This window comes from Dermacentor albipictus, chromosome 6 (assembly GCF_038994185.2).
Source record: "Dermacentor albipictus isolate Rhodes 1998 colony chromosome 6, USDA_Dalb.pri_finalv2, whole genome shotgun sequence".
Lineage (NCBI taxonomy): Eukaryota > Metazoa > Arthropoda > Arachnida > Ixodida > Ixodidae > Dermacentor > Dermacentor albipictus.
The window spans coordinates 74,179,237-74,198,692 of NC_091826.1; positions in this window are offsets into that span (position 1 = coordinate 74,179,237).

Below are 19,456 nucleotides of genomic sequence, written 5' to 3' on the forward strand. Positions count from 1 at the left end.
CGCTGTCGGCGCGAGTCCTTGGTCCCGGCTCGAAGCATTCCAGAGCGTGAGGACACCCTTTATGTGGACCAACAGCGTTGCCACACGTTGGACAGCTCAGCAGGTACAATTAGCACCTTAGGTACAACCAAAAATAAGTACATAATAATAATAACAACAAGAAAATACCTTCCAGACGTATGCAAATCTGAGCAAATCATGCAGCAAGGACAGCGAAGCTGTAAGCGAGTCCTCGCCCCCATCGGAAGTCCTGTTTCAGGGTCCAGTTTGCTAGTGTCTGATATCTACCCAACACTTTGCAAAAACTTAACTATATCCGGTGCTAGTATGCAGTTATACGGGAGTTTTTGGTGTGCCTCACTATATCGGAGCTTGGTACGTACATCTGTGTTTTCGTCCTTATGAAAAAAAGAAAATGAGCCGTGAATTAGCGGCAAACTTGAGAGAAATACGTGAGCATTACGGTCGCACCTCTTTGAGGCCCCGAATCCACGATTTAAGCCACGTTCGCCCCATTGCGAAGTGCTGTTCGGGAGCTCATTCGATCGGCAGATGTTCTGCCTATTCGAGGAGCGAACTGCTGCAAATGAGGGTGGTCCGGAGCAGACCACCGTCAGTTACAATACATACATACATACATACATACACACACATACATACATACATACATACATACACACACATACATACATACATACATACATACATACATACATACATACATACATACATACATACATACATACATACATACATACATACATACATACATACATACATACATACACGCTCTTCCAAGCTCTCCCATCCCCTCTACCTCTACCACGCGACCGGCTTCCCACACTTCACACACAAACACTTTTTTTCTCCTTAGATACTCGGAATACTCACGCATTACAAAAAAAAAATCTCGCGGATGTATACAAATCCGGGCAACTCCTACATCAAAAACATCGAAGCTGTCTGAAGGGCTTTGTCACATCTTTCGGAAGCCCTATAGTGGTCTGGTTTGCCGCTGCCCCGAATCTACCCAAGATTCGGCAAACGCCCCAACCTCTAGACCCACTGCAATTCATTCGTTATACCCGAGTACTTTTCAAGCTCTTCGCTATATCGGAGCTCAGCACGCGTACTCTCCGCTACATCCGACGCATGTCCCTGTATGCTGCGCCGGTTCCTTTCTGCACGATGCGGCTGCGTTTCTCGCTACCGAAACGCGCCATCACACGTTGCCTCCGCCGCACAAGATGCCGCCGCGGGATCGCCCTATACGCCGCTCAGTTGGAAAAAAAAAAAAAAGAAAAGTCGCATTCGTCCTTGTGATTATCAGGCGTCGCATACCTTGAATACACGCCTCTGTTTAGTTTCCAGACTGTTCGTTCAGTAATGAGCGTCCCACCCTCCTCCTCCTCCTCCTTCTCCTCCCTCCCGCGACGGCACGTCTCTCGTCCGGCGCACCACGTCTTCCACGGCTGCAGCTGTGCGCGCCGACCCACTCTCAGCAGCGAAAGGTTCTCGCGTGCTCGCAGTATGTGTGTGCATCTCGTCCGCAGGCGGCGGCGCTTTCCTTTTCCGGTCGGCCCTTGTTTCGACACGGCTCTGCAGCGGCAACGGGAGAGAGAATCCGCTAGGCATGGCCACCGACGTGGGCCCGCGCCGCTCTTGGGAGGCGTCTCGGTCGAAGGACGCTGTCCTTAAAGCTGCACTGGCGTTGCTTCGTGGGGGTGTCTGGGCGCCGCCTCGTCGCGTCTCGCTCGGCTGCAAGCGCGCACTTGCTCGGAGGGTGGCTTTTGCATGCCAAGGCTGTTTGCTTCGTTGTTGATTGATCGATTATCGATTGATTTAGTGATTGAATGATTGATTCGTTCATTTGTGCATTGACCTAATGATATTGTAGCTGCTTGTAGCTTCCGCTACCAGCCCTTATACGAGTTTTGATCGTTATATGAAAAGACATGACAAACAGTAGGCGTGCGCTATTTCCACACCGGCGGCCATTTGCGCAACGAAAAAAGACAGCGGACACAAAGTAGAAGTCATGCAAACTGGAATATACATAGAAGAAACCAAACTTATAAAATTATAACGATGTCGAAATAACCCAAGTACACAGAAAACAGAAAAAGAAAACAGGGAACACACTTTCGGGCTACTACACGGCTGTGAGTGTTGGAACAACAACAAAAAAAGAATATTAATTTGCTACGGCCGTGGTACGAGTAAGGCCTAAATCTGTCCCATTTGCACCGTTGTCATTGAGCTTTTTCGCGTTACGTTCTCACAAAGGAATATTCAAATTTCCGTGGCTGTTGTGACGCCGACACACCTACACGTGGATGCGCCATCGGACAGCTGTTGGGCCCGCCTCACTCCGGCCGAGTGTGACCTTGCAGCAGCCGTGCGCATGGCGGACAACGTCAAGTGAAATTTATTGCCCTCGAAGGTTGCAACGTATTCTCGGCACATCGGCTGTCATCGTTTCTCCCATTATCCTATTACTTTCGGGCGTGCCGTGACTTTTGCGAGTGCTCTCCAACATCCGTTATACTCCTGCTGAGTGACCAACTGACTAGTGACCGACTGACTGAGTGAATGGACGAGCGAATGATAACTCCAAACAGAAAGCGTGATTCTGGCTGTTCACTTCGCCTGAAGCGAATAGAACACCTACTGCAGAAGCAAGAAGAAGAAGAAGAAAAAAAGAACAGCAACAATCGAGAAACAATAGTTGCGAGCCCCTTCGTCAGCCGACGTCGAAAAGCCGCTTAGTCACGGCTCAAGCGTGTTCGCCCCGCGTATGAATAAGCGCGGTGTTTGTCCAAGAGCGCCCCGCGCCGGTGCGCAACTCGGACTGCGCCTCGCCGCGCCTTGCAAGCCGTGCATGTTTGTTCCCGCCGTGCTCGCTGCGTGCGGCTCTCGTCCGCTTTCGACAGGGGGCCTTGGCGATGAGGGGACACTTGTCGTGTCCTCGTTCCCCTACGCCGGCTATCCGCGTCAAGGTACGGACACACTAGCGTCAAAACGCGCGCGGCACGCCGCCGGCGGCAAGAACGCCGCGCGGCAGAGAGGCCACATCGGTTGTGTGCGCGGCGGCCGCCGCCGAGTCACGTGACAGCGCTGATCTCGCCTTGTCTCGAACTGCGCGAGCATAGGCGCGACATCGCCGTTGTCGCGCGCTGTTTCCTTGCTCGGAGCAGGCCAGCTCCTCGTCCCTCGTCATCTACCGCGATGATCGCGTTGATTCCTGCAATGGCAGATGCAGACGACGATGTTCTGACGACGATGAGCGCTTTGATCATTGTGTGTTCTCTGCTGTTGCGACGGCGGCGCGCGCAAAAGGCACGCAGACGAAGGTTTTGGGTGCACCTCTGCTGGCGCTACCGAGACGTCGAGGGGCAAGCGAATGTTTTGCTCCGCAGCACACCGCTAGAGCACTCTAAACAAGTGTGCTCACCCCCGCACATTCCTGCCGACGTGAACATTCAGCGGAAGCTCAGATAAAGAATGAAAACAACTCACCAGTCAGATCGAATGTTTTGCCGATGATCACCCACCGGTTCATTTTGGCGTCCTTGTATTTATAATCCGGATGGGTTTTATCATATAGAAAGGGGAACAGGCGAACAGTCTCTAGAAATTGATCCATCATATTCTGCCGGTTCAAATTCATTTTTCACCGTGGATGCACACGAGCACGTGGATGCACATAAAGCAGTCGCGGCTGGCTCGGAGCGCTCGGTCGTCGATCGTGGTTCCGCCGCCGCCGCTGGAAGTTAACTTCGGCAGTAGCCAAGAGGTGGCGCTTAGGAGAAAGCCCGGATGTCTCTCATTGGTTCGCGGCACGCGGCAAGCCGCCGAAAATGGGTCCTGGACCCATCCTCTGCGCGGCAGACCAAACCGGTTCCGCGGCAGGTTTCGCGGCACGCGGCGCGCCGCCGGCGGCGCGCCGCGCGCGTTTTGCCGCTAGTGTGTCCGTACCTTCAGTCGGCCACGCGGCGCCTGCGGCGGCGCGCATGCGTGCGTGCGTGCGTGCGTGTGTTGTCGACTTGTCGTTGCAGGACCGTCTGCGCGGAGGAGGCAGGCACCGCCGAGACCACCGAGAGCACTGATGGGAAAGTACCGCTGAGAGCGAAAAGGCCAGGTACAAGGCCGTGTCAGCGTGTCAGAGACACGGAGGCGAGAGAGGTTCCACGGTATCGTGTGCCCGTGTTATCTATCTATCTATCTATCTATCTATCTATCTATCTATCTATCTATCTATCTATCTATCTATCTATCTATCTATCTATCTATCTATCTATCTATCTATCTATCTATCTATCTATCTATCTATCTATCTATCTATCTATCTGGAAACACACTATCGGTACTCAAACCAGTATGACTAGATCATATAATCCTAATTTTGACAGAGAAAATGTACGGCATCTAATGCGTATATATGCGTGAATAAAAGATCAGCTTGCTCGATTTCAGGACAAATTTAGGCTGGAGAGTGCGTGAATGCTAATAAGGTGTTTCCCCCTAACCCTTTAATAGGTGAATGTCCGGTACGTAGCCTAGATAAACATCAGATAGTAATTGTCTAAAATTGTTAATCTATTTGTCCGTTGCTTGTCCCTAAGCAGGCTACAATGATCCGGGGCCAGTAACCGTAGGTCAGTAAACCGCTTATGAGCTATATACCGGTTGTCCCAAGTAACTTGAGCCAAACATTAAAGATATGCAAACGCCACGTAGCTGGACAGAACCAAGGTATTGTTGTTTGTCGTCGCTTGAAGGTACCGTACTCAGATTATTTTTTGCATTCCGCCCAATTACATAATTACTCCCTCATTACATTAAAATTTGATAAGCACATCTAATTATATGTTCGAGAACATGAATAATTAAATAAGACTATTGTGCAATTGACCCGCGGTAATTCGAGAGATTCACGCTCAATGTGAAAGTCTAATTAAAACAATTATACCTGCACACATGAAAGTCATATTCTTCTAGTGATCCTGCAAGCAAATAAAAAATGCAAGTCATCTATGAAAGAATGTGCAAATAAAAAGAAGTTAGCTTCCTGCTTCCTAGAAGGTCCCTCATGGTTATCCTAGCGCATATCTTAGCGGAAGCTTTAACTCGGTGCCTCGAGCCTAAATACACGGGAAAAAAGAAATAGTTTTTTTCGGTAGTTATTGCACAAGATTTGGTGAGGTTCGTTGCATTAAAAAAATGCTAAAATCCAGTGACTGGCTGCGAATTTTGAATTAGGCTGTCAATTTTTTGTGTAAATATTGTTGAATATCGCAAATTTTCAGAAAACGAAACTATGAAGTTTACGACTTTGCAACTCGAAAATCAGGACAGATGTCACAATTCTGTAAATTGCGTTTAATAGTACATCTAAAGCGGACAAAACTGATGTATCATACATGGCTTTGAAACAGCCCTTTAATATGGGAGTAAGACTTTTGCAATGCCCTTGTACAAGATTTACGAATTCACGTAAGCTATCAACTGATACATTAAATCTGTCCGCCTTAGATCCTCTAATGGATGCTGTTCACAGAACTTCATTATATGTTGGTGGTGCAGTACCAAAATTAGTAAATATTGTGCTTTTATTCTTTTTGAAGTTTAACACATTTTGGAGATTCCTTGAAAAAGTCATACCTTAGATCAAAATTCCGATGCCAACAGTCTCTAGTATTTAACGTTCTCTCTGAAGTGCAACAGATTTTATTAAAATTCGCCAAGAGGTTATCTCCGAAAAGCCGTTTTACCTCTTGCACGTGTTTCAATAGGCGGCATCGGAGTTGCGCCTGACACAGAATGAAATACAAATACAGACTCAAAAGCTACATCGTAAGCGAGGCATCACCGTGGACTACGTATTTTGGTCGCAGAAAAATACCGTTAGTCCAAGTGATTCAACTCATCGCACAACTGCATTCTAATAATCATATTCCGCATAGTTCATGAAAACGTGCTCAAGAGAAGCGTCTTAAGTGCCATAGTAGGGGCAATTAAAAGATACCTTCTTTCTCAAGAGCTGCAAAAAAGGCGAGGTTAGTAGCCCACGTCCAGTCGTGAACAGTTTTGAAAGGTATCCAATTCACGGTCATCTTTCATCTTTACAAATAACCGTAGACCACGGTCTCTACGATACAGCAATTCTTGGTTTGCTGGTTGAAGCTCATATCTTCAGATGAAGTCCTACGTAGCACTTAGAACGTTTCTCGTGTTACATCGTACGAATTTCAGGTGACTAATTATGTTTAAGGAATGAACAGCAGTCTCGAATTCTTCAGGTACTTCTTTTCCAGTCATGCTTACGTGACTAGGGATCCAGTGAAATTGAAATCCGTATCAGTACGATGAAGCGATGGTCAATGTCTTTGCAACCGCCTATGGTAGCGATCAATGATCAGCACGAATATAATATTGAGACTACTCCTTCGCTGCTTTTGATAATTTTGATAACGATAATTTAAACTTTCATTGTGCACTGGGACGGAAAAACTGAAAGTGGAACTACCTGTCCGCAGGAGGTCAATCAGTAAGCATGAACATGTTACTATCTTTCAATCGACTCACGCGCAAAAGCGTAAAAATTTAGCTCTAGTAGATGCACCGATTCTTTTGTATAAATTCCTGGAATTCTCAGAACTACAAAGGGTATCATCAACTGTAACGCCGTTAAACTTTATTCCGGGTGAGGAGCTTGAGGCTACTGGGAAATGCCTGATTATGAAAGCGCACTGCGTTAAACATTAGTCCAGGCCATGGAATAAGATTTGGTCCCAGTGAATGATTGCTATGTTTTTGTAGTGCTAGCCTGATGAAATGACGAAGAGATTCTTGAACAGTTAAAGCTCAAACTAGTGGTTCCCTGACCTAAGGTATGACAAAGGCCGCTCAGCGTTGAGTGAGTCAGTCCACGGCATATCCTTACCCTCCGAGGAGTCAGGTTAGTTATCATTCCATCAGATGACTCAAATAGGCCATACAATACAGTCAGTGAGTACACGATGGTCTGGTAAAAAAAAAGAAAACCATCGGCCGTAAAACCTTACTTGTGGCAATTTAGACTACACAAAGTCTTAGCAGTCCAAACTGCGCAAGCTGGACAGTCTTCAACTCTCTGAAATGAAGATTTCCTGACACTGTTCTCGACTTACATCAGTGTGAGAGACTCTGAAGGCACTACTCAGAAGAGACCTGATCGTGCGACATACTGTGACTGTGGGACATTACCATCTGTATGACGGTGCATGTCTCTTTGTGTGACATGCCACTGTGTGTGACTGTGGGACCCTTCTGTAAATACCGTGTGATAGCCACTCCCTGAGATCAACCCAGTTAACACCGTTTTTTTTCTTTTTTTCTTTTATATTTTGTACCAATTTTTCTATGCCCAAGTACACGTCGGACAACCGTAGAATTCATCTACTTAACATCCCCATCTTCGTCTAACCACCACTCCAAATGAACTGTTGTAGCTTTGAAAAAGGTTTGCACATTTTTGTCTCCTAGGGAGACGTTACCGATGTGATACAACAATCTTAAGAGGCCGGTCATCTACACCGAGGTCACCGGCGACTAGTAGGGCGCCTACGACACGCGCTGCTGAAGCGTGCTAACCTACTTATTAGTTTAAGTGACGTAGCGACCGCGCTGGGCCCAGCTTGTACAGCATAGCCCAGAACCCCCGCGATCGCTTTATAGGAAACATGGTCGTATGGTTTAATGCGATGAAATGCCTTGCTTCATATGGTCCTGTTCTTCAGTTTTCTTCATGAAAGGGACGATGACCCTTCAACGGAAAGCATAGCATAAAGATATAATGAAACGCGATACGGGTTACTTGGGAAAAGAGCTTTGGCTTTATCCGTGCAGGCAAAAAAATATTTCTGACAGATTAACGTTTGCCAGTTTAGCTGCAATGTTTTATTGAAAGAACGCTGGTCAGTTTTAAAAATGATATATTTTTTCTAACTGCTTGTTTTTTATTGTTTATTCAAATGGAGGTAAAAGGAATATATTTAGCGATCTAGAGATGGTGACAGCTGTCCTTCTCATAACAGTATGTAAAAACATGAGGAGAATATAGGGATTTTCATTTCGTCCACAGATGAAAGTGGTTCAACGGTAACCTTTTCTTTCTTCATGTATACGACTCCAATGTAATTTCTGATTACAACGACAATTTTCGGGGTAAAAATTACGTTCTTGGTAGACGGCAGATATAAAGCAAAGTGACAAACTTCTAGAAGCAGAGGTTCGTTGAATAAGTCAATGATTTTTTCAATGTGGAGCAAATTTTCCCGAATGTTAAAATAGTTACCTACTCAGAGGTAGCAGGACGCTGCAAGGCTATCCTATTCTTAACTATTCCTTATTCATTTGGCTAGTTAGCTTCATATCAGATATTTCACCTTGGCGTCTCTCCAAATATACATGTTCATCAGTGCAGTTTAGACGGACTCGCTTGGTTGGCGCTGCAGCCTTCGCCTTTGCAAGACTGTTGATCCTCTCCAGAAATGGCCTTGCAAGGTCTATTGCTTCTCCTCCTCTTCTTCCTTCTCCCATCCTCCTCCTCCTCCTCACGATGCACTGGGAAACCCGAGCTTTAGTTAAGAGCCTACCTTTTTTAACGACTACAAAATTGTGGAGTGGAGGTCATCTTATCGGTCACGGGCAAAGCTTAAAAAGTGGCACCTAATTAGGGATTTGACGAAAGTGAGTGATACTAGCTCTCAAAAGCGTTGCACAACGTTTACTACGAAGTGCGTGCAGAATCTTTGTCTGCTGTTCTTGGTGGGCTGAATGTGATAGTGACTTTATATACGTAGGAAAAGGGGGGGGGGGTCATTATTTTGGGTAATGTGGAGCCGAAGTTTATAGAGTGTGCACTTGGTTACGGACTTTGAACAAATTTCGAATGCAACCGCTCGAGAGGAGGTACACCTTCGTAAACGCGTTGTGATCTCGCAAAGGTCGCACAAGTCAGCGATTTCTCCGCATACCTCCTCGGTATACGGCGTGGGTTGTCGGTTGCCGGTTAAACTCGCTTGATATGCGCACAAACCTGTCCGGCTCTGGCAGATCGGCCTACGTAGCGCTGACCTTGGACAGACAAAGTAGTCCCGGAGCAGTCAACAACGCTAAACAAGATGACGAAGAGAGAGACACAGACCAGAGCGCTGTGGTCTGTGTCTCTGTCTTCGTCATGTTGTTTAGGGCTCTTTACTGCTCGTAACCACGAACCAACCAGCCCGAAAGCGTACTCTAGCCCCAGAGAACACTCCTCAGTTTCGTTTGGCATTGTCAAACGATGAATCGCGAATGAAACCCCTACATGTAATGACTGCTCATAGATCGCTGTAGAGGATAGAAAACTGGGTAAATTGCTATTGGTTCACCGCTGATGATTACAGCGCGCTGAAAACTCCGGCGGAGGTGTAGCCAATTGTTGATGTTAATATTTATTCCTTATCAACATGGTAATACCCAAGAGTCGGATTGACTACAAAAATGAGAAATAAATGAGTATCTTTAAATAAATAACGAAAAATTCATCAGCCCTTCCACTCTGTGAAGAAGGACGAGCAGCGAAGCAGTAGGGTGTTTTACCTCAATTGACCCATATATGTATGTATGTAGGTATTATTATTATTATTATTATTATTATTATTGAAGGACACGGACAACGAATACATCTTTTGACTGTGGAGTGATTTATTCTTATTCATTTATGAAGTAGTGATGCATGCAAGTGCCGCCGCATGGCAGACAATTGCTTACAACTTCAGTGTGAACAACGTAATTACGAAAAGTAGATGAAACTCGGAGTAATGTAAGAGTCTTCTTAGCAGCCATTTGCCTTATAATTCGTTTCGAATAGTTTCCATAGAAGAAGATTTACAACCGTTCCATACTCTCTCCGTAGACGGAGACGTATTCATTTCATTTCATTTAACCATTTTTTTTTCATCTTAAAGGCCCGAAGGCATTACATAAGGGGGCGGGGGCGTACAAGGTGTAATATACACTTCAACAACAACAACAACAACAACAACAACAACAACAACAACAACAACAACAACAACAACAACAACAACTCAAGGACACGAAAAGAAAAACGTAGTACAGAAGGTAAACAATCCAAGAGCAATGACATTATTACAAGCGCGACATAAAAGAGCTTTCTAAAACGGCATAGGACGAGTATATTCAGTTAGATTGCCACATGCGATTGTTCAGTATATTGCGGAAAGCTTGACGGTTACAGTACGTGACTATATTATCGGGTAGGTTGCTCCACAGTGTTATATCATTGGGAAAGAATAAGTTATTCATCGCATAACTTCGGCAGCTGATTGGTGCTATAGGGTGGCTGTGGTTTACGCGGCATGAAGTTCGATGCTGAAGGTTGCAGGAAGACGTGTCGTGATTGATCGTGGTAGAAAACAACCATGGATAAGGCACAGTCGGGAAAAGATACGACGAGATTCAACTGACGGCGCATTCAGTGATTCTTTCAGTGCGGTGATGCTCATATCGTTTGAGTACTGGGAGCATATAAAACGGGCGGCGCGGTTTTGGATCCTTTCTAAATCCTTAGTAAGATAAGTTTGTGAGGGGTGCCAAATTGAACAAGCACACTTGAGTTTCGGTCGCACGAAGGTTTGATAGGCTAGCTTTGACAGCAGATGGAAATTCTGTAACGTTCACAACTTCAGTGTGAACTAACTATGACAAGTAAGTGAAACTCGGCGTAATGATAGAGTCGTCTTAGCGGCCAATTTCAGTATAATTTTCGCCAAGATACCTACATTAGATTAAGAGCTACAAAGCATTCGCGATAAACTGGAGAAGTAAGCGTTTTCGTGTCAAGCCGACGTGTATACGGACGGACATCGACCTCTGCCGGAGGGTAGCTATAGTACACTGCTTCGCTGTAAAAGACAGCAGACTGCTGCGATTCTTTCGGCTCTGGATTTATGTACTGCGACAGCAGAATTCTCCCACAGTGAAGACCACGATCTTATTTTCCGTGCCTGCTTCTTCCTCAAATAATAGGGTTCACCCACTATGTGGACCTGGACAGGAACATGGCGGTTATAACGTGCTGTTTAGGGGGGACGGGTGCGGTCGTATAAAAACGTATGAATTTAAAGTAGGAATTCAAAAAAAAAAGAAATATGTACTGCAGTATTTCAACATCAGGTTAATTACGTGACATCACCGAAAGAATTGTGTAGATTAGATAAATATGTATCACTGTTTCTTGAGGGAGCTGTACGTTTCATAATTTGCATATATTTGGTTCAGATAATTTTGGTACATCATGTTTATTTTCGCTGTTTTGTGTGAGACAGTCGCATCTTTTTTTTTATTGTTTGGGAGGGCTACGTCAAAGCACCTACAGTCCAAAGTGTCTGCAGCATGTCAGTCGAGATGACCTTCCATCTTGGTCTCACCATAGAATATTTAAATCCAGCCGAGTGTTCTTAGGGAAGCTTGAAATAGGTGTTTTGCTACAGTACACACCTCACACATAACTCATTTTGACGGTTGCAATACGATGTGTCGCTATATCGATTCACTGCTAAACGCATTAGCGTCGACATTCATCATGAGACGGGTTTCGCTGAATTTTCTTTTTAAAAGGATGTGTAGGATGGGCGGTTAGATAACAGCACACCAAAGCAGGGTTAGTATGCTAACATTGCTAATCGCATCAAAACGCGCTTCGTCCGCTTTCTTCCGTTCGCGTCCTCTCCGATGCGCTCTTGCTATTTTTGGCTTCGTTGAGTTTCCTTAAGCACCTCATATTTGAGGTACCTCATACTTGGGCAACTGGGCTTGTACCATTGGGAACGTGCTTCTAGAAGAAGGTACGTGCCAACTTGCCGAATAGGGCACAGAGTGCTGAAATGCGTATAGACGTGTACTGTAATATTTAGTGCAACAAACCTTCTTAAATTATTTTCCTTCCTCAAGCATCACGCATCGCCTTCGTTCTCCGTCTTCATCGTGATGATGTTGCTGGGTTGGCGAATCGGCCACCCACAGCGGTTACCCGGCTTGTTTCGTGCTTACATTTAGGCATAACTTGTGAACGGTATAGTACAGAAACATAATGATTGCATGACGTTACAGTTGTCGCCTGGGCGGTGCACAAATGTTGCTTGATGAAAATAAGCACACTTGTGCGCACTTCATTAGGCTCTGTAGGATTTAATTAGGCGTTTCACTAAAGTGTCCATAGAAGTACGTTCCAACAATTAAGTGCGTTCGATCTACACATGTGCAGCTTTTTTTTTTCATTCTGGCTTCCCCTGATTGTTCTGTTTCTCTGTTTCAACCGTGGAGTGCACCGAGTCATGTCTCTTGAATACGGCGTCAATGCCGATGCGAGAGATGAAGAATAAATTTGGAACGGAACAAAGGAGTCGTCCAAGTAACCCTGCGCTTCTTACCAGACCGCCACGACGTAGAGGTATTAGGCGCAGTGTTTTCCTCTCAGTACAAGTACAAATCCATAAGCAGTTACCACGTGCTCTTGCGTGGCAAAGTCGTCAAACCTTCCTGTTTGCCTCGCAAAGGGAATGCGGCGAGAGCTGGCGTATTTGTGTTCTTTCCTCGAACAAAGGCGGAAAAAGCCAGGAGCGCCGAGTCGCCAGCCACGGTACCGTGTTGTTAGAAGGCGTGACACGTGGCTGTACATACATTCACAGGAACTCATCAATGCTCTTGTCGGCACTTTCTTCATACAACGTTTTATTTTGCTGAAGAACTCTATTGTATTGAAAGACGGATCAACACACTTCCGACGTATATAAGAACCCGCAGCCCCAACTTAACGACCGCGCAAAGCAGCTGTAATGCGGCATGCATTCCTCCGCATGACGTTACCTGTGGCACGACCTTCTAACTAAAGTTGTCTGACCAACACAATTTCTAGTGAAGCTATGCTCAATATCTATGCCCACATTGAAATGATAAGTGGTGTTACGTTTCGCCTACGACGCGCGGTATAGCCGGCGCGGATGCAACGGACGCCGGGGCTTCATTCAAAGCGGCGGACATTTTGGCCCGTTGAGCGCTGCCTCAACGCTTCCCCGCCAAGCGCGTCCAGGCATGTTTCGATGCCACGTGTATTCGTGTGTGCGTGTGTGTGTGTGTGTGCATGGTGGTGCCCACGCTTGTCAAAGCGCGGCAGCCGGGGAGAGGAGGTCCCCAAGTGTGAAGCGAGGAGGTCTGACCGGCGCCGGCTCGGCGGATGCGTCACTACACTCGTCTCAACATGTCTCTCAGCGTGTCCGTGCCCCGCTGTCACGTGGCCTCGTCGTGTGACGTTCCTTCTTGCCCTCAACTCCGAGAGTATAAAAGCAGCTGCCCCCGGACGCCAGGAGAGAGGCTCCGATTTCTTCTGTTGAGTAACGTGCTCTCCCGTCTTTCCACTTCGGTCGACCTGACCGGCCGCTCTTTTGCGATGCTAGAATAAACAAGTTGTCCTGTTAGCAGTCGACTCATGCTTTGCTCGGACCTTCGGATGCTTCCAGTTGTGCCCCAGGCCGCCAGGCCAACGCTACCCTTGGGGCTTGCGACCCAGTTGCAACAACTCGTGCCAGCGGTGCGATTGCAATAACGGGTGTCAGCACTGAGATTCCAACAGTGGCTGTATTAGCTTCGCGCGTCTGTAAGCCGGCAAATTGATTCAGCAAGTGGCAGTTCAGACTGCCGGTGACAGGGTTAAATTTTAAGTTGTCGGGCAAATCAGATGCAAGATTCTGGAACACTCCTTTCAAAAACGCGCACTTCGATAAAGGAATTTACAGCAGAGGTTGCGAAGGCACCGGCTCTCGGTTAGAACACTTCGCCTTAGAAGAAAGAAAGAGAGAGATAATTATTGGCAGGAAGTGCGGGCAGGAAGTGGCCCTCAGTCCTGCCCTATAGAATCCCCCCCCCCAGAAAAAAAAATAAACGCATAAGCCGCACATCGATAATTCCCTATGAACATGCGTCGCTCCCCTTATAAACTAAATTCCGGGGCTTTACATGCCAAAAGTACGATATTCTCACGTAGTAGTGACGGTGAAGAAGGCAGCCAAACTGTGAATAATGAAACTAGTGCTTTATTAAATAGCTCGACTAACTACATTTACCTCTAGTTTAGGAATTAACATACAGGTTTTCGCACAGGATCCCCATACGTTCATATGGGATTATTGGATATGGCGCTTATGTTTTCTTCGAGGGAAGGGCTTGCTCTCAGCGTTCTCCGCTTCGTAGATGAAGATCGTAATGTACCTTCGGCCTTAGTGCAAAGTGTGTGGGGTCAACCACTCGGTAATTGGTTTAGACTGAGGGCTTGAGTGGAGGCATATTCGCTGTGTTTCAGCGGCAGGTGATATGATGTACGAGGAGAGCACATGGACGGCACAGTGTATATATATAGAGCTGCGGGGTCTTAAATTGAGAGCATTAAAAGGTCGCCGTCTAGCTTGAAGAATGGAGCATTTGTTAGGGAACTGAACGAAGTAAAAAAAGCTCGTAGTTTCGCGCCAGCACATATTTCTTACGAATTAAATCATGGTGTTAAGTGTGCACAAGCAAACATGAACACATCCCACTCGATGACTGCGAACATTCGATGTCTTGTACAGCGCTGGCAAAGCTTCGGACTAGGGGCTGTATTTTGACAAAATGTTTTCTCTCTCTCTGGCGTGATGAAAAGCACCGACCTCACTCGGGAGCCAAGGGTTCGTGCTGCCTCCCGTTTCAATGCTCCCCCGTAACACGAGATTGTGCGACCCAAGCGCATGTGATACGACCAGCCATCTCGGCTCGCCAAGTATTTGCACCTTCCGTAGATTAACTCCAAGATAGGGGAGCATGCGCTAAACAACCATGCCCAGCCGCTGCAGGGCTATATATGAGCAGAATCGCGCGTATACCTTCGCTGGCTCAACTCTGCCCTCGCTTTGGCGCGCGCTTGATCACGTGACCGCCAACATTGGGAGCACAGAATGATGACGCACATCGAGCTATCATCCTCGGCTCATACTCGCATGCTTGCGCCCGCAGCATACGGCGCACGGGCTTCGCGGCGGTGGCACTAGACGGGGCCGAGTGTCCCTAGGGAAGCGCGAAAAGAGGACTCGCGCTGCAGCACACGCTTCACGCATAACTAGTTTCGACGGTGGCGACATGTTGCGTAACTACGTTGATTTGTAGCGGCACGACTATCACCGCCAAAGCCGGCGAATAATAGGGCTGGCGTGCAGGTGGAGCGGCGGCGGCGCAAGACAGGTAGCGCGGGTAGCGCAAGCCCTCTGCTTCTTCGCCGGCCTTGGAGGTGATAGTCGCGCCGCTACCGATTCTTTGCTAAACGAGTTACCATCGAGAGTCATCGTGAGATTGATATTGCTGATTTTTTCGTTATTTTGCTGCCGGCTGCGTTGCGTTTTCTTGAGTGCCAGTTAATCAGGCACTAAGAAAAACAGGAACGTGTTGCTGGAATCTAATCAGATGGCAGTGGAAAAGAGATTTCGAAATTTCTAGACTAAAATCATATTGAACACTTTTTAGATAATCAGAAGGAAAGATTTCACCATTACATAATATTCTGATAATTTAGCAAGGAACTCGTCTTGAGTCGCAGAACTTTCTCAACGGCTGCGCACACAACCCTATAGGACAATGTACAATAGAGGACGCTACCAAAGACAGAATATTGGGAATGGAAATATTAACTCTGGTATGGCAAAATTGTGGTTTTAAAGTAATATTCCATAGCAATGATAAACGAAAACATAATAGGAAGAACTGTTTTTTTTTTCACCGCCACCACTTAATGGACAAAAGGGTGGAGGCACGTGACAAAGCTCTATGACGATAGGTTCTTAGGGCAGGAACTCGACAACCTAATTTAGTGAAAACGACTTCAATTCTTCGAGTACAGGTCACCTATTTCTTCTCCAAGGCGATTCGGGGTATCGATGCACGGATAGGTATGTTATACATGGGGTTCAAATAGTCTAGCGTAATTAAGCGCTTTCTGAACCTAACCGAAGGTAATTCAGCTATAGCGCAGGAAATAACGAGAAAGAAAGAAGACTGGTGTGTTGGCGTCGAAGTAGTCGTTACGTATAAAGTTGGGAGACATTGAACAGGTTCACAGGAATTTTCCGCTAAGTGAGGGCGTTGCGCGGGGGAGTAGGGAACGGCAACTGCTGTCAGGGTAAGTGAATTCAGAGGCGGGAAAAAAATTGCCGAAATTAAGGTCTCCGACTCCTGTGCACACGTTTTTAAATATTGCAAGCGTATCCGCGGACATTAGCTCAAGTCGGGTCACTTTTTCTTTTTCATAATACACTGCGCTTTCCAAGAAACAATACTCGTGAGGCTCGTGCCTGAGAGGCCGTGCATGACTTGCATGTTGTATGGTACAGTTATGTATAGATTTCAATTTTCATTTTTCTTTATTTCCATAGGGTTGCAGGAAGGCCCGAACAAAAAGTGGAAATCTTTTTACTTGACAGAGATTCGTGCCCACTGTCCGTTCGCACTTTCTTGTCCACAGCTGGAGAAGTGCATTTGGTGTACGAGCGATAAATAACTACATACCGCCAAATTAGTGCGGCAGCCAGTGCAGTTGAGTTGGGAAGAGAGTAGGATTGAAAAGCGACTGTCTGGACTCCTAAACCTCTTTTGGAAGTCCCCTGAACCACTGGGCGGCACAGCTTTATAAACGCTTGTATGGGCCGAGGATATACAGGGGCGCTAGGGCGGGTTAAACGTCTCTATGTTTAAATGTAGCGCCATTTTCCGCGCCCTTCCATACTCCGTGTTCGTTTCTCATACTGGGACGCTAGGGCCGGCTAAAACCCCTCAATTTTCCAAAAGTAGCGCCATTCTTAGATCTTTCCGCCACCCCGCTCACCCAGGCGCTTCCTCCTCCACTCCTCCTGTCGCCCCAGCCTCCTCCGCTCCCCCATTGGCCAATCTGTGTCACGTGAAAGCGGGCCCCGCGCTTTTGTATATTTTTTTCTTTCCGGCGCAGAGCAGGCGCCGCACTTTTGTATATCTTTTCTTTCCAGCGCGCTGCGACCCCCAATCTTGGGCCTGCGACCCCCATTTTTGGGCCTCCGCGACGAAGTACGGCAGGCGGTTTGAAGGAGCGCGGTAGTTTTATACAATGTGTTAGGGCCGAGTGCTTAATTGCGATGCCGTGCTGCTGCGCCTACGGTTGCCACAACAGACCCAGTGACGGCAAAAAGCTTTTTGTTTTACCATCCGCCGGGCGCAACGCAAAACGAAGAAAAGTGTGGATTCACAAGATCGGGCGGGCTGACTTCGAGCAAGTGGCAAAGAACGCGCGGCTTTGTTAAGTGACACGGCTCCTCCAACCTCTTCTTTTGACGCCCGTGTCAAAACGGGCCCGTGTCCAGTGCATTGGGGGTGCGTTAAAGAACCCCAGCTGCAAAAAAAATTAATCCAGAGCCCCCATTATGGCGTGCCTTATGAGATCGTGGTGTTGGGATGTAAAACCCAAGAATCAACTTTTCTTCTGTCTTGTGTGCCTTGACTGTTCCAGTTAACGCAACACTGCTTCCTTGTGAAAACTTACAACGCAAAAGAATACAGACGCACGTAGTATACAGAGATAAAATTAGCACTTCAACAAAAGTGTTGCTGGTGCCAATGAGGGAGGGGGATAATTATTTTCTGAACCTCTTTCCAGTTGTCCCATCAAGTTCCTTCTTTCTTTTCTATCAAATTCTAACCATTTGCACTGTAATAAATAAATAACGATTTCATATGCTGGTAAGTTGTTAAAATTATCTATACCGCCTATGTGTGAAAACGTTGCTCATGGCCACCACAACCTGTGCATGAGCTACGTACATCTGTAAAAGGCGCGGAACAGAAACGGCCCTGCTGCCAGGCATTGCTGACCGCAGACAGTCGGAATCTCTCACGCGCCGGCCGAACAAAAGCATCCTGCAGGTACTTAAATTAACCTACGAAACCACGTGCACATACTTTCGCGCTGTCAAAACCTGAAACTCTGGTAATTACTCGCGTGTCTGAGCACACCGCGTGCTTGTGTCGTGTTTCAGCAACACGAACTTTCAACGTGCGCGCGCTTTACGCCTTAAATACGCCTTGAATAATGGTGCTTTTCTCTATTTCTTCCGCAAATCCGACACGACATTCTTAAGGCCAGTTACCGACTGACAAAGCAAGATCTAGATTGAAAAAACTGCTCCGCAGGACTCGAACGAACTTTTCCGCGGATTTCCTCCCGTAGCGTGTTAGCCGTCGTCTGCTACGGCAGGCCCACTGCCGGCGGCGCCACCGTCGAGGCCGCGCCGAGCGGAGGAGGAGAGAAGTGAATGGCGCTACTTTGGGAGATTGAGGGGCTTTAGGGCCGGCAGGATGACTGCGCCATCGGGCGGGTGTTGCAAAAACCACTAAGGTGTATAGTACAAATCTCAGAGGCTGTGATTTATGCGATGCGTTTACGATCTCTACCGCAATTCATTGGGCGTCGCAGGCACTGTGGGGTCAAAGGCAAGGCTCGCAAAGGCGCCGCCATCCAGTGAGCACGTAAAGAACGTTGTACGTCTCGTGTTGGGCATCAAACACTGCATGGCACTCGATTATCGCTCTGCTTAGGTTATATTTATTTTTTATTTATTTCATCCGTTATACCTTTCAGGTGTTAATGCGCGTCTTAATTTTAAAGCAGCGCAGCAACGGCAGTTCCAACAATCTTGTCGCACAAACAAGCTCAAAATAGCTAGAACGTGTACAAGAGGCGCCAGATACAAATTTTGCACAAGACGTCACGCAAGCTGAACGAGTCCTCGTAAGTCAATGGCAAATTCTGCCATTGACCAATGCATAAATGACCTCATTGAGCCCCAGTCTACCAGCTTCCTTTATCGCCTGAAAAAGATTAAATCGACCATAGTGGCTGGTGTACCAACGATCGCGTTAGAGAACACGAGGCTTCCCTTTCCGCAACTGAAGGCGCTCGTTGGTCGAGCCATCGCACACAGTTCGGGTGCACACTTGTGTTTGGCAACACAAGCATCTCAGGCCGCGGGAAAACAAGGAATGAAAGAGAGATTCTGGAGGCATTCTACATAATTAGGAGAAAAAGCCACTTGCGTTAGCGATAGGTCTCCCTGCCTCACTGAGATGAATTTCCTTGGCGGCGCCACTGTTGATCATAGATAGATTTTAAAAAAGTGGGCTCTTGCCATGGCTGTTTGCGTGTGCGCCACGTGGCCTGCCTGAAGGTGTATTTCGTCATTCAAGTGCCACTGTTTGAGTAGTAAGTTCCAGCTTGTGCTGCTGTCTTCTTTATCTGGTCTCCCATGTGTTACCGCTGGTATTTCATCAGTTTTATATATTGTTCCATCGACTAATGCGCCTGCAA